Consider the following 27,619-nt stretch of genomic DNA (forward strand, 5'->3'; position numbering starts at 1 on the left):
CGCAACACTCAAATCCTTATTTTTTTTCCCCAATAGATACGCTATATTTTTGCCAGAGAGAAGCCGCCAGTGGATCTACTGCATGACTGTTTCACAATCAGACGTAGCAACAATAATCACATGACTCCGTTTCACAAATCAAACGTAGCCATGCAGTCACATGACCACACACAAACTGTGGTGGCATAGACACTACCTGACTGCTGTGTCTGTGTATATGAGAGTGGCAGATCCCGCTACAATAAATAACAGCGCTGTTCCTCTTTCAAGCTGAATAAAGATGGTGTCACTAAAGTATTGAGACTCAGCTTCGTGTTTTAGGGTGCAAGATGAGGACTCACACGTCACAGCACACACACATGTGGTCACAATGCTGTAGTAAACAGTATTCGCTCGTATGGATGTTGGCTATATGAGTGAGGCACGCCGACTGACGATTGCCTACAATCCCGCAGCGAGAGACAGAAGAACCATCAGCTCAGTTGTAATTGTGTGACTCTCGGCAGACAAAGCGTATACGGTCTACTCGTATTGCAAGACCTCGCTCGTTTATCAAGTCAAAATTTAATAAAAACTTTAGCTCGTCTTGCAAAACATTCGCAGACCAAGTTACTCGCAATTCAAGGTTCCACCATACATGAAAAATGAGAGCCAACTTCTGCTGAAGCTTAACCATCACTTCACTGTTTCACGTTTTAACCAAACATGCACAGACACAGACGGTCACAGTAAAGTGAGACTTCTTATACGTGCACAAGCTGCCTTATTCTGATGTTATTTTCTATCAACTGTGCCATTTGGAGGGCGAGTGAATACGCAGTATTATACTGACAGTGTACAGGATCTCTCATCACTGTTCAAACATACGAGGTGTGGCAGAAAAGTAATGAGACTGATTTTTTATTTACCAAAGTTTTTATTTTTTTCAAACATCAATGTTATCCACTTCAAAGTAGTTCCCTTGGGCAGCTACACACTGATGGAGACGTTGTTCCCACTGTTGGTAGCAGCACTGGAAGTCTTCAACCGGTATGGTCTTCAGCATGTCCGTTACACTCTTTTGGATGTTTTCTAAAGTCCCGAAATGACGTCCTTTGAGGACATTTTTCAGTTTAGGAAAAAAGAAAAAAGTCACACGGACTGAGGTCAGGTGAAAAGGGGGGCTGGGGAACCACAGGAATGCCTTCTGAGGTAAAAAGTTCTGTTATGGAGAGGGCAGTTTTTCGGCACCATTTTGGCACAGACCTTTCACATGTGCAAATGTTCAGTCAAAATCTGATGAAGGGTAAATCTGTTCAAATTTAATTGTTCACTCAACATTCTTAATGTTAAACGACGGTCTGATCTCACAAGAGTGTTCACACGCTCGATGTTTTCATTGGTTTTCGAAGTTGAAGTCCTCCCTGAACGGTGTTCATCTTCAACGTGTTTTCTGCCTTCCAAAAATGATTTGTGCCAGCGAAAAACTTGAGCTCGGGATAAAGAATGTTCCCCATAGGCCTGTTTTAACTTTTCAAACGTCACACTTGCCGTTTAATGGCACAACGTTGCTCCAAATTCCGCTGTTCCATTTTGCGTGACGCACAACCAAAAACAGAACTTCGCTAATAGCAGTCACAGAAATCACGTAGTTAACGGAAGGAGTTGAAACTCGCACTGAGCTATGGGAGGGTACTGACACATGTGCTCTATCAAGGACAACAGCGCAGCGTTGCCAGATCGCTTGCAGTGTTGCCAGTCTCATTACTTTTCTGCCACACCTCGTACGTGTTACTCGCTGTAGCTATTAGCTTTATTTTGTAAAGATGTTATTTATTTTTACTCATTTTTATTTTATTACTTGGAAATAGCAGAATTTGCACATTATTTTATATGTTTGTCTTTTGCATTTCTAAAAAATTAATCATTTATTATGATCAAACAGTTACTCAGTACTTGAGTAGTCTTTTCACCAAATACTTTTTTTACTCTTACTTGAGTCTTTTTTTGGATGACTACTTTTTACTTCTACTTGAGTAATATTATTTCAAAGTAACGCTACTCTTACTTGAGTACAATTTTTTGGCTACTCTACCCACCTCTGGTCATTTTCCTTAAAAGATTTAAAAGAAAAAAAATATCCCCATTGTTTTCAGAAAGATTCAAAACCCAAAGCAGAAATGAAAAAGACCAGAAAAACACAACGTTAAGAGAGCAGGAAGTGTGAAAACAAACTCATCCATAACACTAAGCCGTGTTTCATGGGAGTTTACAGTATGTGAAGTAAAGTAAGTAAGTGCAGTAAGTTTTACTGCAAATTTAGTTGTGCACAAAATCGTCTTGTTGTAGCTTGTTTCACTGCAAATTCAATTTCACGTGAATCGCTTCATTCATCGATTGTGGTGTCATTCCAGCAAGGAGACACCAAGAGTAAAAAGCCACACCAATAGACTGCCTCCTTCTAGGACGTCACGCGTGGATCTCGCAATCACTGGCGCCGTCTTACAAGTCTGTTTGTAGTCTGGAGAAATTATCAGTGAAGATGGATCTCCGCACTTCGCGCCACATCACTCCTCATGCACTACTTTAAAACAATAAATGGTGGAGATCAAATTGAAGTCACAATCACTTCGAATCAGCAAGGCAGGGGGGTCCCCTGTGAACTCCCGATCACCCTGCACTTCGTACCACATCACTCGTCATAGTCGTCTCCTTGGTGTACCACACTGTGCACCATATTGAAAAAGTGGTGGAGGTCCCCCATGAATTCCAGAGGACTTTGAAACAACAAAGGGAGCTCATGAGCTCCCAAACATACAGAAATTCTCACCACTTCAGTTCTTCTTCGCATGTCACATATTTTGCATGAAGGTTACAGCTCCTGTCGTAAGGTCGGAATACAAAACACGAAAATGGTCAAGGAGCACCTACACGGGGTGTACATCACACAGGAACTCATAGGTTCCAACACAAAGTTCCTGCTGTTTAAGAAGCTGATGGGCACCAGAGGGTTGTGGTGGTGGCTCTTGCAGTCACGTCTTTTACAATATCCACGGTGTAAACACAAAGACAAAACACTGGGGGGCATGTAGAGGGGCTCAACCTGGATTTGAGCCTGTGGACAAAGGTAAATATGAACGGTCTGGTCCTACACAAGAGTGCCCAGCAGGCAGCTTCAGGGGACACCAGCGTCAGGTAGCTTATTGATTTTGATTTGATTGATATAAATTGGGGAAAAGGAAACATTTATCAGGCCTGCATTCCCTTTATTATAAGATTTAGTGGAGAGACTTGTGTTTAATATCATTAAACTTTATATCTTTGTCATCATTATACATATCATTTTTTTTTTTTAAATCAATATTCTGAATCACTTGTAGAGTTTGAAATAATTTTAAATATGTCGTTTGGATCAAAATTTTGTCTAACTTGATTTATTTGTTGCCTGTATGTTTTATGCCATTTTGTTTAATGGGCACCGCCATATTGTCTACAGCAGCGACATCCATTGCCAGTCCAATGACGTGTCACGTCGTCAAGTTGCCACTGTAAACATGGTGTGCCCAAGAGAAAGTCTCGATGCTTCTTTTCATAGTGCTGGGGAGGCTCAAGAAGCTTCTTAAACTGATTTTGTTTTGGCGGAGTTTTGACTTGCTTGTTCATGTACTCGATATTTGGAATTCATTTTGGGGTTTTGTTTGTCTCACTTTCATTCTTTGCTGACAGCTCTTTAGAACGTTCCTTTGGAATTTCCAGGTCACAAATGACTTCTTTCCAATTTCTATTTAACAGTTTTTCCATACGTGATTAGAACAGTTCAAATGACAACAGGCCATTGAGCCCAACAAGCTCATCCTTCAAGTTGAGAACTGAAGGTCCCTGAAGTCTTGCTCCCCTCCTCACTACCTGGTAACTTCTTCCATGTGTCTGTGGTTCTTTGTGCGAAGGAAACTTTGTAACATTTGTGTGAAATCGGCCCTTAACAAGCTGCTAACGGCATCCCCGTGTTTTTGTTATAGAATGTATTTTAAAGTAGCATCCTCAATCCACCTTGTTAACTCCCTTAATGATTTTAAACACTTCTCATCTTCATCTCCATCTGCCAAAAGTTCAGCTCCTGCAGTCTCTCCTCATGAGCAAAGCACTCGCTTTGTCTTTGACAAATGGTTGACTTTGGGCTGCATGTTGCCCTGGGTGGCTCAGTAGACTTCCGCTCTTCTCAGTTTGCCATCCGTAGGAGTCTGGCCTGTCCCTTCCTGACACATGTGAATTAAAATTCTGAAGATCCGTTACAAATCCTCCCTGAGAAGATGAAGTTAAATTAGAACATTTTGAACCCATCACCAGTTTTAATTATATGACGACTTATGGCAGAAGGCATTAGCGGAAAATGATGGCTTAGAGAAGAAATTTGTCCTTAAATGTTCCCGATCCAAGACAGCAGACAACCATCATGCAGGAAAATAACATGAAGTAGAAATATTATAATTGCTATGCAATTTATTATAATAATAGCATTATGAAAAGTAATAAGTCACTCAATTTAACAACAGAATCCAAGAATGAAAGTTGAATAAAATACTTAATGAAAATGATTGTAGTGCTAAATGTAATTTGTGGATTATGTGCCATTTTAGATTTAGGTTCTTAATTAAAATATTAATAGGTAATATATTATCTATATTTCACTTCTTTACTTGCCTTGCTCATTAAAACCAGCAATCACATTATGTAATTAAGAGCAGCAAGGAGACACACAGATTAGCTCAAGCGCCTCCCCACTCCAGATGCTGGGGTTCAAATCCTGGCTCTGTGACTCCATGAAGTAGCGAGATGGACTTGCACCCTGGCCAAAAGGGGTCTGGACAAGGAACAAGTGAATTACTCACCCAACAAGCCACCGCGGTCTGGACAAGAAATAAATGAATTACTCATTAACCCAACAGGCCCAGATTGTTTTAAGTGGAAACAGGAAAATGAATGAATACACGAACAAACAAATGATGTACCTGCACATCTCATACTTACCTGTGTTTGTCTTCATATGTTATCTGCACACTTCACCAGAGCTCCCTGTTTATTTACTAATAAGTAACATGCAAATCAAGGAGTGATAAAGAGATGACCTTTCAGCCTCTGTAATCCATTCTCAGGGAAACTTGAAAACAGTGGTGGACGTCCAATCTGTGGAAAACGCCTCCCCGAGCTCAACATAATCTGTGGAAAACGCCTCCCCGAGCTCAATGTAATCTGTGGAAAACGCCTCCCCGAGCTCAATGTAATCTGTGGAAAACGCCTCCTCAAGCTCAGTGTAATCTGTGGAAAACGCCTCCCCGGGCTCAACGTAATCTGTGGAAAACGTCTCCCCGGGCTCAAACTGGCACTGTTTCTGAGAGTCTCTTTTATTTAAGAAACTTTTCCAGTGCCTCTCGTTTGCTGCTAGTGGCATTTCCACAATGTTTTTGTTGACTCAAAGAGTGACCTGAGTATGGGGAGTTCTCCTTTGGTTTGATTACCTAAGATGGCTGTTTTTCAGTCTCCTAGAGCTGTCGAAAGTGAAAAATTAGTGGCAAACGTTTGTGCATCCATTACATGATAAAAAAAGTGCTGGAGCCTGTCCTGTTAGCGTTGGACACAACGTAGGAACCAATGCCTGATGTAATCCACATGTGTGCGTCTGCTGCGTAAAGGGGTCACTTGATACACAAGCCTTTACGATGTGGAAATCTCCTGTGTAAGGCAGTTGTGGTATCCAGTGCATCATTGTACTGCTGAACAATTTTAATAGAAAATAAACAACTAACTAATGAAGAGATTACAACATAAGTATAAAATGTTATCAAGCTGCAAAGAAATCGATTCGGTTAAAACTGTAAAAGTCTAAATTCTCCTTCTTTTCAATGACCTGCAACTCTCACTGCTTTGTACCTCAGAGCTCTCAAAACACAAAATGGTTGCGGACTGGAATCCAGAATCAGACCAGGACGCCACACTGCCCTGAACAATATGTATCTACGTCAGCCTGTTCCCAAACTCAAGAAGCGGGCCTCACATGTTGCAAAGGCCTAACTGAAAGTGGGGTTTGATTTCCAATTCAAAAATTCCAAAGTGCAGCAGAACTTGCTTTGACTCCGAGTGTAACCTGAGGAATTTCACAAAAGACCCTTTATTACTTTTTCAATGTTAAAACAACCTGCTATATTATCAGTGAAGTCTCCCCGTTTACATTTGCTTTTGTAATCAAATAAGAATTGTCTGAATATTTGAATAATTTTTTAAGTATTTGAAATGAAATGAAATTTGTTAAACACTCTGAGGCATAGTAAGTCCGTCCAGAGTTTTAGGAATGCTGTTATATGGATGTTGCTTGGCTGTGTGCTAAAAGAGATAAGAACCTGTTGATGGTTTCACAACAACTACAACCCCGAGATTCTGAGGGCCAAATTACCCAAGCAATGCCACACTAGAGCATGTTCAAAGTCTGATGTCAGGAATATCATTAATTTTATGAACTTCAAAAGTGAGGCAGACCACCAGGAAAGAACCATTTTTATGAGCCCCAGATAAGAGACAGTATGCCACCTCAGGGCAAAAGGAATCAGGACTGGTGTTGGACCAGACGCTGCTAGGGATAAGGAAGGAGATGCTCGCTGTAATCTTTATAAGGTCAGCCGATGAACAAAGTAAGGGGTCTTCCACTGCCACCATGACTGAAATACATAAAAGGTGCAGAAGAGCTCAAGAGCAGTGCCAGCCGACATACTCAACATCTAGCACTATTGGGTTGTATGGTGTGGATGCCTCGTCTTGATTTGCTTTTGCTTTGGCTTATTACATTTTTTAATATCAATATCTTGAATGCTAAACTGAATTAATTGTCCATTTCTCTGGGTTGCATTTCAATTTATTCTCCCACAGGGACTAAGTGCGTTAGTTTAGGAGGTTGCTCCGGTAGCATTGAAACAGTAACATGATATAGAATTAAGTGTGGGCTGCGCACCAAAGTGTTGTTAAAGGTCAGTGTAAGAGAAAAATGGACATTACACTGCAGCCCATGTTAAAAAGAATCTATACAGTAAAGAAGCTGCATATTTATAGGGGGAAATGTCCCAAAAAGTCTATCCACCATAGAACAAGAAGGGAGAAGCCATACAAAACCCTGGCCCACAATTACAGATGAATATTTTAGGCCAAATTAAATAAATACCCTAATGTATTGTGAAATGTGGCAAAATATATTAAAAACACAATGATAAGTGAGCATAAATTCTAACAGTACATGCGTCATTAAATATGTTTTTTTATGTATTTGCTTATTAATTATTTCTTCATTTATGTATTTATTTGACAACTCATGAAATATGAAATCCGCCAGCTTATGACTGAGCTCACTGTGTGGTGGCAGCTGTGGCACTGCCTCCTGGGTACATCAGTGCTGTTCTTCACTGTCAATGATGGCGTCTATGTATTATTATACAGTTAGGTCCATAAGTATTTGGACAGTGATACAGTTTTTGTCATTTTGGCTCTGTGCACCCCCCGATGGACTTGAAATGAAGCAATCAAGATGTGATTGAAGTGTAGACTTACAGTTTCAATTTAAGGTGTTTAACAAAAAAACATTGTACAAGCCATTTTTATACATGGCCCCCCCATTTTAAGGGGCTCAAAAGTATTTGGACAAACTAACATAACCATGATTATAACGATCATTTTCAATATTTTGTTGAAGGTCTTTTCCAGTCGATGCCTGCCTGAAGTCTGAACCCATGGTCATCTCCAAGTGTGGAGTTTCCACCCTTACTGTTGCTTTGCCAGGCCTTTACTGCCGCGGGCGTCAGGTGCTGCTTGTTCATTGGACTTTCTGCCATCAGTTTTGTCTTCAGCAAGTGAAGTTCATGTCCAGTCGGTTTGAGGTCAGTTGATTGACTTGGCCATTGACGAATATTCCACTTGCTCTCATAGTATATTTTGGCTCGTTGTCCATCTGTACTGTGAAATGTTGTTCTATCAGTTTTGCAGCATTTGGGTGAGCAGACAGTATAGCCCTGTACACTTCAGAAATCATCCTGCTACTTCTGCCAGCAGTCAAATCATCAATAAACACCAGCGACCCACTTCCATTGGCAATCAGGCCTGCCCATGTCATAAGACTACCTCCACCATGTTTCACAGATGATGTGGTGTTCATCGGATCATGAGCTGCTCCTTTTCTTCTCCATACTCTTCTCTTTCCAACATTCTTTTACATGTTGATCATGGTTTCCTTTGTCCAAAATTGTTCCAGAACTGGACAATCTTTGTAAAAATGTTTTTTTCTGGCAAAGTCTAATCTGTCCATCCTATGCTTGAGGATTTATCAGTGGTGTGCACCTTGTGGTGAACCCTTTCATGAAGTCTTCTCTCGATTGTAGACTTTGGCGATGATAGACCTACCTCCCAGAGAGTGTTCATGATTTGGCTAAAAGAATTCTGCTGTCATCCTGCACAGTTACCTTCCATGGTTGTCCAGGCCTTCTGGGGTTGCAGAGCTCACCAGTGCGTTCCTGCTCTTTATGAATGTACCAGGCGGTTGATTTGACCACTTCTGGCGTTTCTACTATCTCTCTGATGGGTTTCTTTTCTTTTCTTTTCTTAATGATGGACTGTTTTTACTTTCATGGACAACTCTTTGGACCTCATATTGAGAGTTAACAATGACAGCCTCCAAATGCAAATTCCACACCTGGAGTCAGCTTCAGATCTTCTACCTACTTAATAATTAATAAAATACTGAGGGACTTACTCACACCTGGCTGAGGATCAGCTTATCAATCAAATGTCCAAATACTTATAAGCCCCTGAAAATGGGGGGACTGTGTACAAAAATGGTTGTCATTTCAAAATGGCTTCTATCTCATTTCTGTTAACCCCTTTGAATTAATGCTGAAAGTCTACAGATCCATCAGTTAATGATTTCTTCATTCCATATCCATTGTGGTGGCATACAGAGCCAAAATGATGAAAATTGTGTCAATGTCCAAATTCTTACTGTATGGACCTGACTCTATCTGAGCCTGCCTGGGGCTTGAAGTCTTGCTTGACGTCCTTTTCATTCTTGGTTGAGACCTTTATTTATGTTAATTATCTGCTGTATTTTTTTGCTTGTGTTATGTTCCATGTGTTTTTTTGGTGGTCCACCAAGAGATGGGGCCGCCTGCCATTCACTGCTAGAAGCTGTCCTTCACCCTGTAAATCCAGAGGGTCTTCCAAAGTTGCTGGGGGTTCATTTTGATGGCCCAAGGTAGCAGTGACTTCTTGTGCTTTGTGTTTTTGGTTCATTGTATTTTTTTTTTTTTCACTTCATGCTGTGGAGCCGACCCGGACACAGAAAGGCGGACATGTTGTTCTTCACGACCACACGTTTTATTTACAATAATATTTACAATAAATGGTCACTAAGACCCAGTCCAAAAGTGCACAAACCCCAACACACAAGCCTGGCCACACAAATGCCTCTTCTCGGGCCGCCTCCACACTCCTCTCGTGCCTTGTCCTTCTTCCACCCGACTCCAGCCCTGAATGAAGGGAGACGGCCCCCTTTATACATGACACCTGAGCTCCAGGTGGTTCCCGGCATTCCCTCGTTGGCCATGCCCCAGCATGGCGGAAGTGCCAGCTGTTCTCCCGGCAGCTCTCTGGGTGTCCTTCCAAATCTTCCCCCCAGCACTTCCTGGTGTGGCGGAAGTGCTGAAGCAACAGGTCCCCAAGGCATTGGGGTGCCTCCTGGCGGTGACCACGGGCCCCTGCAGGGTGGGGCTTCCATGCCCTCAACCCGTGGCCCCCAAAGCAACCAGGAAGGAGGCCCCCACGTGATCCAGGGTAGGCGCAGACCCACATCCGGTCCCTCACGACGTCCCGGCCGGGTCGTTGCCCCTGGCATCCCTGACAATGCTCAGTTTTTGACTTTCTGCATTGGGACTCTGGTTGAATTGGATTAAATTCTTGTTTAGGGCAAATCCTTTTGCCTTTGTGCTCCTCGGAGCTTCATTGTTATTGAAAAGATGTTTTTTGATATTATACTTTCATTTTGTAAAGATTCTACCAGCCCCTTTTTTTGTGTCTAGCCAGGGTTTTCAACAGGATTTCCCCCTCTAGTGGGCATTTTTGGAAGAGCTTTTGTTTTAGAACTTACGTACTTTCAGACTCCCAGCCATGACATTTATTCCTTCACATCAAAACAAATGTGCTTTGCTTGTAAGTTTTCAAAAAAGGAAGTCTATATTAAAATGAATTGAAATTAAATTGAAATGAAAAATTTGCTTCTTCGTATCTGTAACCGGAGCGCCGCCTGTAATTTGACAGTAACGTACGATGAGTTCTGTGCCTGGGTGTTGTTCGCATGTTCGCCTGATGTTTTCTCTCCCAGTCTGGGGGTGTGTATGTCACTGGGCTTTGTGATGAACTAGCGTTGTGTTGTGCCTGACGCTGCCACGGTGCCCTCAGTACTGGGTTAGGCGAGTTGAGAATGTTACCGTATTAGTGAGGGTGGCAGTGTAGCATAATTAGTGCTATGGCCTCACAGATCCATGGACAGCTTTCTTTGGATTCATGTCGATATTCTCCTGGTACCCCAATTTTCTTCTACACCAAAGTGATGTCGATAGGTAGTTGTGCGCAGTGAAGGTGACTTTGAATTGGGTATGTGTCATCGACAGAGAGGCATCCTGTCCCCCTCCTGCTCCCTGCCGACCGACAGAAAAGGTGGGCTCATAAAGTGATGGTTCAGCGTGGAGGCTTCACGGTGTGCTGCGCCCAAATCTGCATGTGGTGTTGAGATCTTTCAGCTTTGTGTACTTTTGCTCCATTCCAATCCTCCTCCTCCTTGCTGGCACCTCCTGGTGACTTCAGTCATTCACAAATGTGGAGTTTGATTTTTTTTTTTTTGAAGAATGAATAGGCTGACAAGGAGAAGGCGATGAATAAGCTGGACACGTTTGACTCCTCGACCGCTGAAAATAGACTGACTCCGGCGATTAAAATGGGCCCCAGCACTCAAACTGATTCATCAGTCACAGCTTCACACAGCGAGAACGTAAAACCTGAAAATTCAAATGCGCCTTCAAAGACGAGGCTCTCGTTCAAACGCCTCCAGTTCGGCACACAATCAAAAATGAAGGCAATATCTGGAAGCGACTTTAATTCCGCCGAGTGCTGGCGTTCAAGAATGCGAGATGAGGACTGGGCTTTGGCCTCGACCAACACGAAACCAAAAAAGAAGCCATTAAAAGCTGTGCTAGAATGCATCTGAAGCTAATATGCCAGGCCTGTGATCCATCTCGCTGTCTGGCACATGCTATTATAGGCCATCCACGCAGAAGAGCCCTGTGGCTTTATCACTGCAGCCGGCGTGACAGCTTGATTTTCTGCTCTCTCCGCAAGCTGCAGCCTGCACGACATGATGGGGCTGTTAATTTCTGCATTTCATGGTGTCTGACAGGGCTCTGGAAAAGGAGAAAGAGAGCAGTTTAGGGAAAGGGAATGGAGCATGTCGCTGATACGGAAGCACCTGTCTGCACTGACGGCAGGGAGCACTTCTCATTAGCACGCGGGTCTCTAACTGCAGCCACGGCCTGACAGCACGGCGTCGGACCCGCACGCACACACACACACCGTGACAGGCGCGTACCAAATGGGAGGCAGTTGGTCCCATTGTCTGCCCTTGATGAGCATGTCATTAATGAAAATGGAAGAAACTGAGGGGGCGCATCAGTATTCAAATAGCCTGCCGGCCTCCTTCTATTCATTCTGCTGGCTCCTTCCCAGGATTTCTCTCGGCACAAATCTTTCAAAATGTTATAATGTGCAAGGCAGGGAGAGAGAGAGAGAGAGAGAGAGAGAGCAAGAGGGGGGGACGCAGTGCCCTCTAGCAAAGAGATTTAGAAGTCAAATATAGAAAAACAAATCTCAAGCCATCAAACAGAAATCGAGGTACACAAAACACACTCGTGATTTGTTTTGTGCATCAGAGATTGAAAAGAAAACACCGGGCGACCACCGGCGTATGTAAAAGGCGTCCTCTCCAGGGCTCATTCCTTCTGGAGAAAGCTTCAGCACCCTCTGACCAACATGATTCAGGAAATGTGATGCCATGGCATGATGCCAGTCCATTGTGGGGTGCACACCAGCACCCACACGCTGGGTCAATTGAGAGACAGCAGTGAAAGAACCTCCACAAGTTGGAGTTACTGAGGCGGTTGGAGAACTCAAAGTGAGAACGTCTGTGCAAACCAACTTGCTTTGGCTCAGGATGGAAATCGGCAGGACGCAAGGGTAAACGATCACAACAGTGCGGCCTTTTGGAGTCCTAGGTGGGGTGCACAAGCGTCGCTCCTCTTTGTCCATAGAGGGTAGTTGATATTATTGGACTTCGACAAGCGGGTTTGCCCCTCTGGGTCCAGAGTGTGTGTCCCTTCAGTAGCAAAAAAACAGCACACTGTTGTGTATATACTGTCGACTTTAAAGAGTGTGCACCCCTTGGGTTTCACTTTTACTCTCCTAAGTGACACCCAGCGGGTAACAGCACCCACTCAGTATCATCAGAGTATGACAACAACACTCTTATATCTGGAGGAAGTGCTCCTTAACTTATACAAAAGACGCCCCTCAAATGATGTCACCTAATAGATTACCCGATTCTGGTTCAGGAGATGAAATTCAACACCAGGAATTCTACCAAAACATGCCACCAAACCAAAACTCAAATCGTGAGATTTAAATCGAGAAACTACTCACGAAAGCTTTAGACAAATTATGTGCCATCTTGGATGAACATGCAAACAGGACGTTGCCTTCAATATGCTCAGGGAGATCTTGTTACAGTTTTACAGCTTATGGCAACTGAGCCACAAAATGGCAGCACCCACGAAAAAAACAACATGGGTTGTTGGTCAACAAAATCATAACTTAAAATAACAAGAATATGAACAAAAGGAAATTACAGAACATAAAGACCTAGAGTTCAAAAGAATAAGAAGAAATACGGGATCTGAGAGTCAAACACAATTCAAAACAGATGAGAGATGATAACGTCTGTCAGGAAACTGAACTTGGGAGCCAGTTACCATTTCCTAACACCAGTCCTCCATGTCTCTGTTGTTGGGTCTATTTGTTCTGGACTCTTTCTAGGTCCTGTTTTAGGCCATTGGAGGGGGCTGGAAACTGGAACCACTGCTTGAGAGGACATCAGTCCCTTACAGGACACTCAAGAGCTTCTTTAAAGGAGCACTTCATCTATATTATGATATTATTTGCATACGTTACCTAACCTATGTAATTTGTAGTGACGGCCAACAAAAATATTTAATCTCATAAATAACGCTGGAAAATGACAGTAGTCCACAGACAGGGAACTCCTTCACACAGGATCACGCTTATGAATTGGTGGGTGTTTTTCCTGGAAGAGGGATCATCTACAAGACGGTGGCACTTTTTCCTCTATGCCTTCTGCATCTGGTAACCATTTTGTTTTCTATCTTTGCAAATCTTTCACTTCCTTATAGCCTAATGCTGCCATTAGCAGGTTTCATGATAGACGTAGGTCTCCTGGGATGTCTGTGGTGTTAAAGCTTTGGTCAAAAATAGCATTTAGTGTTAAGGAGAAAAGGTCCATTTTGGCTCCAGCTGAGTCATACCTTATATCAAACTGTTATCAGCATTTGAATATTTTTTTTGTCAAATGTTTCATTTTGTTTGAAATTCCATAAAATGCTGTTGATGATATAATAATAATAATTCTTTACATTTACGTAGCATTTCTTCATAGCGAATGTGGAGCCACTTCATCCACCACTTATGTGTAGCATCCACCTGGACGGTGCAATGGCAGCCATTTTTGCACCAGTACATTCACCACACATGAGATGTTAGGTGGTGAAGTGGTGAGAGAGAGTTAGAGACAATTAGAGATGAGATGATTAGGGGGCCAGAATGACTAGGCCATGGTGGAAAATTTAGCCTGGACGTTGGGATACGCCCTACTCTTTACAAAGGATGCCCATGGATCCTTAATGTCCACATTTAGTCAGGACCTCGGTTTTACATGTCATCCAAAGGTTGATGCCATTTTTACAGCACAGTGTGGGTGTTGGGATACACACACAGACCACAAGGTAAGAACCCCCTGCAGACCTCACCAACACCTCTTTCAGCAGGAACCCAAGCTTTTCCTGGTTGGTCTCGAAGTACTGACCGAGCCTGGAGAGGCTGAGCTTCAGGTGGATGACCTCTTCTGAAGTGCATGTGGTATGGCTGCTGAGGCAAAGTACCCAGGCTAATATTATGGATGATTGATCAGAGACGATTTTATAGCTGTCCTTGGTGGCCTTCCTGATTAGTCCCCTTGTGTTATACCCTTCACATTTTCCTAAAGGCCGTGTCAAATTAGACAACTTTTTCAATGCTTTTCAGTCATAGCCTTCATTGAAATAATCTTAGTGAGTTGGAGGCAGTGTGCGGCACACTCCTGAGAAGGCCGGCTGTGTAAGGTGACATACCCAGCAACTCACTCTGACTAGTCCACAGCTTGGATTGGCCGTTAGAAAAAAGGGGCAAGTGTGACTGTGCTGGACGTCTGGCGTACTATTGGTAAATGTGACCTGTTTGGGGATTTTCAGCCCTTTAATTTGTCATGTCTGGTGAGGAGATCAGCAACAACAGTCGAAGAGTTTGACATACTCAGCGGCTATAAGTCACATAATGTGACGTCAGCTTTACCCATCGCTACACTTCTTCTTACTTGTCGCTTGACTAAATCTACACGGGTGCTGAGTCGCTGTTTCCAGCAGGCCCAGAAGTTGTGTTACATCCCCCCAGGTTCTTATGTCTGCGTTAAGTTCAACTGTAGTTGTCCCTTGGATTTTTTCTATTCTAATATTTGATAAGAGTGAATTTCTGTTACCCTAAAAGCATTACGTTTTTTTGTACTTCATAACAGTGATCATGGAAATGGTTGTCTGTTAATCTGTCTGGAGTAGTTATATTACAAGAGAATGCTACGAGAAACTGGCTGGATTATGAAGATTCGGTTACCTCTTACTCAAAGCTTGGCCTGCTTAGATCCAGTGCCGTTGATGGAGACTCCAACTCCCATTTCTTGTTATCCCGTCATTCAAAAAGCAGCTTCAGGATAGGTAGGTCTATTAAAGGTCTACACATCACAAGGTGTCCTGCAAACTGACCTTCAGGTGCCAAGAGTATAAACGCAGTGACAAGTAATGCTCTGTTGTGTTCTTCCTTCCTTCCTTCCTTTTAAATAATTACATTTCTATCTCATTTACTGTAGTGCCATCCATGCTGAAGACGATCCAGACGCACTTAAGAACATCTGCATTGATGTTTGCAAGGGGAGCCGCACAGCTGGCAGGGATTTGAACCCACAGACTTCAAGTACCACTTCTTAGGTAGTCAGAACTGGCACACTGTAATAAGCCAAATCATTTGGGAATTTATACTTTTACAAAGAATAATTCTGGTGCCCTGTGCTGTTAATGGAACCTTTTCAGCTGATTTTATGACTGTAAAACATTACATACCAATTAATCCAAACTAATGCAAGGGCAATTAATCAATTATCTCAGATTTGTAGGTTGTTCTGTTTATTTATTGGCTCAGCATCAACAATTATGCAAAGGGTTGTGTACAAAAGCCATTACTGTTAGCAACAAAGAAAAAAGAAAAGAGTGTTTCACCAATTACTGAGACGTTACAAATACCCATTATGTTGAATTATTTATTATCCTAGAAAAATATGGAGCATTGAAATACAGTGGATCTACAGTTAAAGTGTCAAGTTCTGGGGAGCCCGTTACCTAGCAACAGCTGGCTACCATGTGACCTCCTCTGTCTAACATCATGTTAACCCAGATCTGGTCTTATCATGAATCTACTTCACATTTGGACCAATCATATTTGTTTCTGTAGTATTTTATATTTTTATTGCTGTTCTGGTGAGGCCATTTTGTGACGGTGTCGCTCATGACAGCCACACTCGATTTGAGTCATGTGAAGAATTGTGTCAATGTTAGCCACCTATATATGATGGTGGCACACAGCTGTTGGCATCCAGGCTTTCGGATCTACAATGAAAACAAACAACTTCATTATGAAGGATGCTAGGAACAATTAAAACAAGGTAGTGTTACGCAACATCAGCGGTATGAGCTATGAGAAGAGACTAATGCAGGTGAGCCTTATCAATTTAAGCAAATGGAGAGTGGAGTGTTTGAAATTAGGAAACTAATTAATATGGTGGATCCCAGTTGTTAAGGGCATTTTTTTACGCAAATGTTGTAAAGTGTTTCTTCCCACAAAGAACCACAGACACATGGAATAAATGATCAAGTAATGTGGTAGACAGTAGGGGCCTTCAAACTCAATTTGATGATGTTGTGTTTCATCCATGGTTGCGTCGCTGGCTTCTGTTTCATTGTTTTTGTTATTTTGGAACTGTTATTTTTCAGATTTGTATGTTATTTATGTTATCCACAATCTCTTTCAATGTGCAGACACTCCTTGTGTGTGTGGACCATTCCCCAGGACGCAGGGCCACCTTGACATCATTACTGCTGAGACCCTTGCTTGGCTATTTATTCTGAATAGGAGGAGGCCTTCGCAGGATTTCGAGGAAGTTATGTGGAGTGTTTGTGAGTATTGCCATTTTGTTTGCTGTTGGCAGCTTTATCACTATTTTGCTCCAGCTTTTGGTTCACAATTTTTGAATAATTGCATTGGGACTTGTTTACTTTTTAGGGTTGTCTTTTGTGCTCGTTTTTATTATTATATTTTTTAAATAAATAAAGGATTCATGTTGCATTTTGGTCACCAGCTGTAGTTCTCCACAGTTTCTGCCTTTTATGAGACACCTGGAATAATCAAGTTTTCAGTTTCTTCAGTTTTAGGCCTAGTAAGGCCAAAGCCTACTGCTAGTAGTTGGGAGTTAGCGGGACTGGGTGAGCCTCATCCGGACAGGCGAGTGCAGGTCCTGGCCAGCCTTTGTGAGTTGTTTTTAGAGGCCTCAACACTCATGTTGTCATGTCTCTATCTCCTCAATATGACAGATGTTATTTTAGGTGAACACGATGGATGAGCTTGTTGGGCTTAATGGCCTGTTCTTGTCACAACTGTTCTATATAAAATATGTCCTTATAAAATATACATAATTTCTCTTATAATGGCAAGAGGCCTTGCTTGGACACTCCTGCAAGTTGCTCAAATAAGTTTAGGTCAGTCCTTCACGTATTCCTTTTCAGAAACTGCTAAACGTTAACTAAGAAAATTGGACAATTCACTGTAGAACTCAATACCATTGCCATTGACACAGGTTGGAATAAGGGGGGTGTTTCAGTACTCAAAACTACAGAACTTCAGTTCTTTATTTTATAAAGATTATTTGTTTGCTTTGACTCTCCAGTCTGAGGTTTGACAGTTGATCCCCTTCCTTGCGGTGTTTGTGTATTTTGATCATTTAAGGCAAAGTTTTGGAATTTTAAATGTCTAAATACTATTTTAGGCCTTTTTCCGGCCAAAGCCTGCCTATTAAATTTGGGGTCAGGCTGCCTGGGCTGAAAGTCCTGATCTATTTTGTGGGTCTATTAGGAGGCTTTTTGTTAACAGTGACTAGTAATAGTGCCCACAAAACAGTAATATGATGATGACACAAAATTAGTGATAAAAATGAATGGCAATAAAAACTACACAAAAAGAATCAGGACACTTGATCCTCACTTTTTCACGTCCATGTGAATAATTTTTATTTCATCATTTTTGTCTGTTATTTACCTAGTTTTGTCTGTAGTGATGGCAGTGAAATTTTTTATTGTCATGTTTTATAGAGAGCAGCGATCACAAAGTTTATATCACGATGGGCTTCAATGGGGTCCTGCAGTCCACCAATACTGAACAACAGCAAACATCATTAAAACGCCCATGAAAAACAAAATACTTGCATTACTTGTGGCATATAATCCACATGTCAATTATATACAGTAGTCGTCTTATTGCACTGTCCGAAATTGGTTGATAAAATATTGTTAAATAAATACTTTGGGGGGAAAATAATATGGCACAGCCATTTATTAAAGGGGGCAATTACTATTTCACATTGTGCTGGAGGAGCTGCTGTAAAAATTTTGTTCTATCACTAAATTGCACACGTAAAGAAAAGATGTCAATTTAATGCAGATACAATTAACTTAGGACTGACTGTGTCTCGAAAACTGTGTAAAAAGAGAAAATCAGGAGGGCAAATATTGTTTCCACAGTATTGTCAATATAATATAATATGATTTTTGCCCTTCTGACAGCTGCACTTTGTTGGGCATATTCAGCGTTAATGTTTGTGATGTGTCATCTGTTGGAATGTATTTTGAAATGCCTGCTACAAACAATGGAGGTGAAATATTCGGATATTTGACATGAACAACTGATGCCAAAGTTAAGGAAGGCATTTTTGTTGTCCCACAAATCAAACATGTTGCCAATGACAATCAGTCTGAAGATCTGCTACTGGGGCCTGAGGAGATCGCACACAAGGCATGTTGTTAGGGATTTTCTTGGCAATTACGGAGCACTGAATGGCGTCCAAGTGGTTAACGACATGCCTCAAGCATACAAATGCGAAATGTCGCTAGAAAAACACTTTGGAGTTCTTCCCTGATTATCTTGGTGAAGTCAGTGATGTACATAGTGAAAGGTTTCACCCGGACACTGTAATGACGGAAAAGGGAATTTAGGACTAGCAGAGTCCATCAGTGCTGGCTGACTATTCTTGAGCACTGAAATGAGAAGCGTCCAAATGAAAATGCATCGGTTCAATCGAGCTATGTATCAGAATCATTAAGTGGTTAAACACACTAAATTTAATAAAAGTTAATTTCATGTTTCTCTGAATTTATATGTGATACAGCACTCTGAAAGTAAATGTGTGTTCAACTTGGAGCTGCCTATTATAATCACCAAAAACATTTCAGGAAGCAAACTCTTGACAAATTGGTTGTCCAGTGTAAAGAGATTTGAACATGTGGGCCAAAAGAGGAGGACGTCTGTGAAGAGGGACCCCCAGAGTGACCAGGATAGATAGACTCAAGCTAATCCATGCCAGGAACTGGAATAAGTTGGTTCAGGAATGGCTTGGATGGAGGAGGTGACTGTGAGGGTATGTGTGAGTGAACCCCGACACCCGTCTTCACCAGTGGTGCCCAGATAGGTTCTGGCTCCCTGCATGCCTGTAATCAAAAGCACAAATGTGGAAATGGAGGAAAGTGGCGTAGACTGTTGCTGTGCTGCCTGTTAAACCTTCTGTCATTTTGTTTCCTGCATGAAGGGTTTTGTCCGCTTACGATAGAGAGCCCCGTAAACAAAATCAATCGCTTCAATGAAAACAAGAGAAAAAATAAAAATGGCCAACAATGGCATGTCTCTGTAATGAATGCTATGAATTTGTGGAGTACTCCAGAGGAGCTTTCAGAAGTTGTTTGATGCCTTGGATTACTCAAGTCCTAAGAAGGGTTCACAAACAAAGCACTACAAAACCCAAGGTAGGCAGCTGTGTGTTCTTTTTTATTTGTCTCCCTTGTTACTGCCAGCTTTCATATTTGCCTTAATTAATGGTGAAGTTCTCAGAAATATTACATGAAACAGAGGGCCAAAGAAAACAAAAAGACAAAACAGCATCTTGAAGACCAGAGGCTTTTTGAAGATCCTTTCTGTGCCTTAAGATGATTTTTGTCCCTGAGCTGTTTGGTCTTTTGAATGTTCCTTCCATAATCAGACGGTCATTTTTTTGAGATCTACTTAAAGAAGTTCTACAGAAAAAAAAACATTAAAAAATAAATAAATAAAGCCCGACCAGCCTAATTGAAGTAGCCCTCTCATGTTCACAACAAACAAATACATTGGCTTTCTTTTCAGTGGCCAATTAGCATTATAAATGCTTCCAGGTTACCAGGTTGCTATTATGTGAACGAAAAAAAAAAAACCATAAAAAGCACCAAATGATTTATCCAAATAACCCCAATAAACTGAGTGAGTGCTTTTCAGGTTGGCCCGAGGATTGCGGGGGCCTAATGAGAACTTACAATTGCCATTTTGCACGGCAGCCACGTGAAGTGCGGCACTCCTGCACGGCGAGTTCTTCTTCAATTAGATCTCACCCTGCTCTCAACCACTTTGCTGTTGAAAAGCGAGACATGGTGACCGTGGAACTTCGACTGCCTGTCTCATTTTTTCTTTCCTGCCATGGCTTTTAAACAAGTGATTCATTGACAAGCAATTATGAATCCAAAGCAGAACAAAGAGACACGAAAAAGCTTCCGAAGGAACATTTTCCTGGTAAAGCAGGCGAAGGAAAAAAAAAGCACAGCAAAAAACTGAGGACAAAAGTGGAGACTGCGATCGGTAAAAGTAACATTCCAGCATATTAAAGCTATGCTTCTCTGAATCTTTCAAATGAGTGCCATCCTAAGTCTGCCACCCAGACTGACATGAAAGTTCCCATGGCGCTGAATCGGCCAGGCTTGGGAGTGCAAACCACGTCCTAACTCCAAGGCTTCATACTCTCATCTCCTATTGCAGATCCTTTATACCTTTTTTAGCTTCTCTGTATTTTAGATTTTCTGCGTCATGTTCTGTTTTGGTTTAATCTTGCTTCATTATTTTCTTTAGCATCTTGTATTAGTTCATTGTATTCCTCTATAGTTGTTCATTTTGTAATTGAGTTGTGGCGTAATTGTCCTCGGGTGTCGTAATGAGTTAATTCTGTGGCACCTGGGGACTCTTAAAGTCTTGGCAGGCCGCTCTTTCAGTGGAGTGGCATTCCCTTTCAGTTCACCGGATCTCTTCCAACGCTTTTTCCTTGTTGGTGTTGGGTATTTGATTTATTTGAATTTGGCTTTATTATCATTTTTTACCCGCAGCTTAAGTGTTTGTTCTTAGTTCACATCGTTTTGTATTATTTGTTATTTTGTCTTTTCCCTATAAATATGTCTGTAGGACTTTCAGGATAGTCCTGCATACTCCTGTGATTGACGCAGCTTTTTGGTGAGCCGTTCGCTACGTTCACCTTTGCTTTAGTTGTGTGGCTCCCTTTTGTCTGCTCTGAGTTTTGTTGGATTTTTTCCTGTTTTATTTTTTCTCCAGCCGTCTGGAGTTTTTTTTTTTTGTTTTTTCTGTCCCCCCTGGCCATTGGACCTTACTCTTATTCGATGTTAATTAATGTTGATTTATTTTGTTTTCTTATTGTCTTTTATTTTTCTATTCTTTATTATGTAAAGCACTTTGAGCTACTGTTTGTATGAAAATGTGCTATACAAATAAATGTTGTTGTTGTTGTTGTCTCCGTTGTGCTCATTTTGGCTCTTGACCTTCTGCTATTTTTAACTTGTTGCCATTTTCACCAACTGGATTTTGGGTTCTTCTTTTTGTTATTGGAGTTTCTTTTTAATTTTTGATAGTTTCTCATTGGCCTTAAAAAATACTTGAAACTTAGTTTTGGGGGTTTTAGAGGTCAAGGAATCTGGTGGTCACACTGGTTTTCGTATCTGACGCAATTTTAGTGGTGTTTCCAAATCATGACTTTCTCCGCTACACCGCTATCTCGAGCACCCGTAGTTAGGGACTCATTTGTGGGTTGTTGAAATTGTGACAAGTGACATCATCAGTGCTACGATTCATCAGCCAACAACAAAGAGCGTTCGTGTAGTGTGACTTCAGCATAACCTTCTCAACTTATGAGTCAGATAGATAGATAAATAGGCACTATATAATGAAAGTGGTAGATAGATAGATACTTTATTAATCACAAGGGGAAATTCCCATAGTCCAGCAGCAGCATACTGTTTAAAACAATATTAAATTAGAGTGATAACAATGCAGGTATATCAGACAATAACTTTGTACAATGTTAATGTTGACCCCCGAGGGTGGACTTGAAGAGTCGCATAGTGTGGCGGAGGACCGATCTCCTCAGTCTGTCACTGGAGCGGGACGGTGACAGCAAGTCAGGCTCACATAAGAGCTTTTTTTGTCTTGTTTTTTAGTTTTTCTTTTGGTGATGGTTAACGTTCTAAATTTGTAACATAATGTTGTTCTTATTTTTCCTCTGTCATTGTAAATTGCAAGGTGATCATCATTTTGCTTCTTTGAGGGCCTTTATATTGTTGAGAGAGTTCCATCACACGACATCACCAAGACAATATACAGGTTAGCATCACTGGCATCCTTGATTTTTGGATATAAGACAAGCCAATTTCATCTTCTAAGGCTAAAGACCTTTGTGCACTTTAGCGTTTTGACAACAATATCCATTGAACGTTTTCGGAGTGTTTGTTTCTTTAGACCTCAATCCTCTGCCTTTTTACCGCCTCCTTGTTTTTTTGAGTTTTGGTTTTGTCTCATCTCCCGGTACAGTTAACATACTCCTACTGCATCCTTTTTTGGCACAACATAACTGACTTGTTGGGTATCCTTTTCTTGTTGATTACACTTTTATTCTGTTTACGTTTTTCTAGGTCATGTGTGGGGCCTCATTAGTGGTCTTCTGGTGGCCCTTAGAAGCAGTGCAAATGCGCAGGATGAGACTTATCAGACCTCTTTGTTTCAAACCCCTCTGTTGTTGAGAGGATCTTGATGATAGGAGGACGGGGTTAGGAGGAAGCAGCTGATACAGCGCATTGCTGCGCCCACCACATGACAAACCAACTGAGGATCCCAGATTACGGCTGACATCTCAGCACCACACTAGAGCAGATGGAATGGAACAGTGTGAGGTTTTTTATGGTGGCCAATTCTGTGACCAACGCACAGGTTTTTCCCTCCAGGCTGAAGGGCCTACATGCCGGGCTGGATGCAGATCGACGTCATACCCAGAATGGAGCAATTGCAGGTTAAGGGCCTTGCTCAATGGCCCAATGAAGTAGAGTCACTTTACGGGATTCGAACCGGCAACTTTTCGATTGCCAGTGCAGATCCCTAGCCTCAGAGCCACCACATTGAAGCTGTAGGAAATCGTAAACTATGTGGTCTTTAATCTATGGGGACCTCCCTGTGTTAAATGGCAGACTGTTGAGGGACTGAGGTAGGCGGCCATCTTGGAACATATTGGTTTCTCTCTGAGAGTTTGAAGGATGAGTGGGCCTGTCACTAATGCAGATGCTGTTCTGCTTGGTCCAATTTTTTTCCTGTGGGGATGAAATCTGGGACAATCGCAACTTGTTGCCAGAGTGTTTTTTCATTGTAACACTGCACATTCTGTTTCTTACCTTGATCTCCTGGTGTGGTGCTTGGTATCACTGCTTTGTGTCCAAACTGTTCTCCTGCCCATGGAAAAGTCATCTGAGATACTGGGAGCTTTGGAGTCAACGGGTGGAAAGGTTCTGTCATCAGGTTGGATGGCCCAGCACAGATTCTGCTATTGAATGCCCAGGATGGGGTGGGTGGTTGGTCAGCTGAGGTCTCCATTACCCTGACCATGTCTGACATTGCTTGTTATAACTGTAGCATGGACCACCACCTCAGAGGTTTATTTTCTCCAGGGGTGCTGCTAGCTAAAGTTTTTGTTATCCTTCTCCATAGTTCAACAATTAATCAATGGAAAGACATTGTTGAGTTCCATGTATGTTTGTCACTTTCTACTTTGTTTTCTGTGTGTTTAAACAAATGTGCGTCTTTATGCGTACTAATTCTGTATTTAGCAGATTGTACTTGCATTATCTCTGAGAATGTCTCACAGTGCTCTGCGCCAGCACTCGGTGAAGAGAGCTACACAAAGAGAAACTGAAGTGAATCGGAGGTTGGGACACACATTAAAGATGGCTCTGGTCACCTGGTCATTTGAATCCCGGTCCATAAGGCACATTCTCTGGCTGAAGTCGGTTTCTTCCAGAGATGATTTTCACAATATCTCCCCACGAGAGGGCACTTGTCAGGCTATACTGAAGATGGCTTTGCAGAGAGTATGGTCAGCATATGGGGCCTGATGCTCTGTAATATCAATCCATAGAGCACACGCGATTACCTGCATTTGGTCAAATTGCACCACATGTCGTTTGCCTTCCCATTATCCTGTTCAGCAGGAAAGGCCTCTTAAAGTACGGGCTGATTTATTTCCCATTTCAAGTTTTTTTTTTTTTTTTTTACAGATTGGTAATGTGTGGCACACATTTTTATAGCAATGGAAATAATGAAGAAATTACATGAATGGCTGCATGCAATGAACTAATAATCACTAATGACAGATAATAATGCTCTTGGAAAATTCAAGGACCGGTCAGTAGTATCTGAATATTTAAACTGTGTGGCTGCTGAGCTGATGATATCTCATCTTTAATTATCCACGTGTGGACTCATTTTTTGAATGTCGATTTGCTAATTTGATTGTGGCTCATATGTAAGCCATCATGCGCGCTGAATTGTGCACAGCAGAATCTCCTCTGTTTACTCTGACCTACCGCAATGGCCGGGGGACACTGAAATCTGTCGATGGGAGGCTTCGTCTAAAGCTTTCATTGAATAACACTCACGAGGTGTTTGAGCGGGCTTAACTTTTATTTACACCAAATGGGACCAGAAGCTCTAATGGCTGCAGGACTTCATTAGATTCTGATACAGCATAAACCCCCAAACCAAGGGGGCAATTCATTGATGCTTTCTGTACTGCTAAAGCCAGATTGCAGGTATTTTGTGATCCTGCCATTGACACATACATTGTAAATCCAAAGCCAAGTGGCTGCATTTCCATTTCACCTTCATGCCTTCTTACCACAAATCAATCACTTATTTCTGATTCTCAGAACATTCCTCAATTACAGTTAACTCGGATTCCTGCAGTGTAACTCCCATAATGCACCTGCAGCATTTTTGTTATTTGTGAGATGTTATCACATTAAATGCTTTTATTTAATATTTTAATTGATTTCTGTTCATCTGTCATAGAGATTCTGCATATATTTTTCCAAATGGCCTGACATTTGAGAAGTTACCTCAGACGAGGGCACCACCATTGTAACATGCGATCATAATGAAAATCTCTAAGAAAAAGACAGAACCACATTAGGAAAAGGAGAACTCCTGGATATAAAGGTAGGGGCTGCTGGAGACAGTAGACCCCGTCAAATACGGAGCTCTGGGACTACACAGGGCAAGAAGAGACATGGAAACCTTCTGCGTTGGCCAGTTGACCCAAAAGATCATCACAGTGCTTAACCCCACCAAGAAGTGTGAGGGAAGCCTGACAAGGGGCCACAAGACCCTCAGATTGTCTTTGGGTGAGGAAAGGTTTACCAATTTAATGCCAAGGACCCTCCCAGCCTCTTGGTACCAAGCTTTTCTATGGAATGGGCAGATGGAAAGCTACCTTTGAAACTTCTGTCTTTAATGGCTTCTGAAGGCTCTGGGGTAATGAGTGCAGAGTGAGGCAGAGGAAAATGTTTAAATGAGAGGGTTCTACCAACATAAAGTACATTTATTCTATGCATGTGAGCCTTTTGGGGTGTCTTATGGGTAATGGTACTGTGAAACTCGGGGGAAGATAGAAAATGAAGCACATCCCCTTCCATAGTTTCTGGTTCCTTTAAAGTTAAGAAAGCACCAAAAGATGATCAACATCACTTCCAGTTCTAATGCCACAAGCCTGCCTCTTCTGGTTTCATGGTACTTAAGTTGCATTCTTCCCAGAAGTCCCTGTTCATTTACAGAGTTACATTTGAAAAGAACTGAGCTCCATCTTAAAAACATATCAGGGACCATCTTTATCAATGGAGGATTTTGAAATTCTTTTCTTACAAATTTCCTTTTTCATTGTTTGAACTGAGTAATAAATGGGGAGTCCCATCATACTTGTCATTAATAGCAGCCATGTATTGCAGAAATACGCTTGTCTCCTTTAGTTATGTACCACGTTGGCACACAAAAATCTTATGCATTATATATTGTGATGGATGGCCAGCCATTTATCCCGGCCAATACCCCCAAGCCGCCAGGTGGAGCCCTCCTTGCAGCATGGAGGTCCCCAGAAGACCAGCAGGGCATCATGGACATTGGAGTTTTTATGCAAAGCCCTGCTGGATGCCGTGGGGGCCACAGGAGGGAGCTGCAGGGAGGACCGAGGGTTTCTTCGTGCCCTGTGACCCGGAGGTTCGTCACAGGAAGAGCGACGGACTTCCGGGTTGAAGAAAGGGACTATTTACCCTGACCCGGAAGGAATAAGGACTTGTGGACTATTGGGAAGAAACACTTCCGGGTCAGGAGATATAAAAGGACTGTGGGAACTCCTAGACGGCGAGCTGAGCTGGGTGGAAGGGTGGCAACGCGTCTGGGAGCTGGAGGATTGGTTATTTGTGTGTTTGTGATTAGTATTAGTGATTTATATGAGTATTGTGGAGGAGAGCGTGCTTTGTACACTGTAGAAAAAGAATAAAGTCAACATTTGGACTTTTACCTGGTGTCTGGAGTCGTGGACAGGGGTTCAAGGGAGCGAGGGCGCCCCCTATTGTTCACAATATATACAGTACACTGGGTTCTTGGGTTACGACACAGTTCCGTACCTACAACAGTGATGTAACCCCAAGTCGCAACACACTCTAGCCTAAGTCGCTTACCTATCCTTACACATTTGCAAAATCATAATCTAGAACATAAAAACACAACTAAGTCACAGAAAAAGGAATTACAGTATACTGTACTGTACACTGTACTGTAGTAACAGAAAAAATGACAAAAAAAATTCCTTAACTTTATTCCTTCTGATCTCTTTACAATGTCTAATTTCACTTCCGTTGTGATGGCTTTCCTCTTCTTCGAAGAACTAGCATCTGAAGACTCTGGCTTTCATTTAGGAGCCATGATAACGGCCAAAAAGTCAGAAAACAAAGCAACATAAGCGGAACACTTGTGACGCACGCAACCAAACTAGTGTGCCAACTCCCTCACTCATACGCTATGTTACTGCGTATTCTTCTGCTGCACGCAACCAAACTACTTCACCCACGTAGTCTGTAAGTACGACACTAATGGCGTAAGCCGAAAAACTCGCGTCTCAATTTTTTAAAAAGTTTTTATGGGAGTGAGCGTTGTAAACTCAAAACGTCGTATGTCGAGACATTGTAACCCGAGGACCCCCTGTACATACATACATACATATATATATGTATATGTATACCATATACTGTATATATATATATATATATATATATATATATATATATATATATATATATATATATATATATATGTGTGTGTGTGTGTGTGTGTGTGTGTGTGTGTGTACAGGGGGTCCTTGGGATGTCTCGACATACGAAGTTTCATATATACAAGGTGGTCCAGATCTAATTATGCAGATCCACATCGTCTGGATGACTATAATTTATGCGGAGACAATTCTTCATGTCGTCAGTTCGCACTCTTCCCGATGGTCTGGGATATATAAACACACATACTGTATATATATATACATATACAGTAGGTCTGTGATACAGTTTGCATATTTGCCATATCATAAGTAGTTTTTATTCCTGAGCTTCCAACCCCTGCCAGGGGCCTTCATCAGAGGATAATGCTTAGACTTACAAGAATCAAAGGTAATATATAGCAAAAATTACATGGGTGGTGG

At 41.9% G+C, this 27,619-nt stretch overlaps 1 long non-coding RNA gene across 1 annotated transcript; it reads left to right on the plus strand.

Annotated features, from left to right (window-relative positions):
• The first annotated feature begins 13,004 nt into the window (after window positions 1-13,004).
• LOC120532112 lies at window positions 13,005-25,977 on the plus strand. The gene is made up of 4 exons (XR_005634201.1): window positions 13,005-13,473; window positions 15,302-15,419; window positions 16,524-16,661; window positions 24,946-25,977. It is a non-coding gene; the product is annotated as an uncharacterized LOC120532112 (long non-coding RNA).
• Window positions 25,978-27,619: the final 1,642 nt, after the last annotated feature.

This window comes from Polypterus senegalus, chromosome 7, assembly GCF_016835505.1.
Source record: "Polypterus senegalus isolate Bchr_013 chromosome 7, ASM1683550v1, whole genome shotgun sequence".
In the NCBI taxonomy this organism is placed as follows: Eukaryota; Metazoa; Chordata; class Cladistia; order Polypteriformes; family Polypteridae; genus Polypterus; species Polypterus senegalus.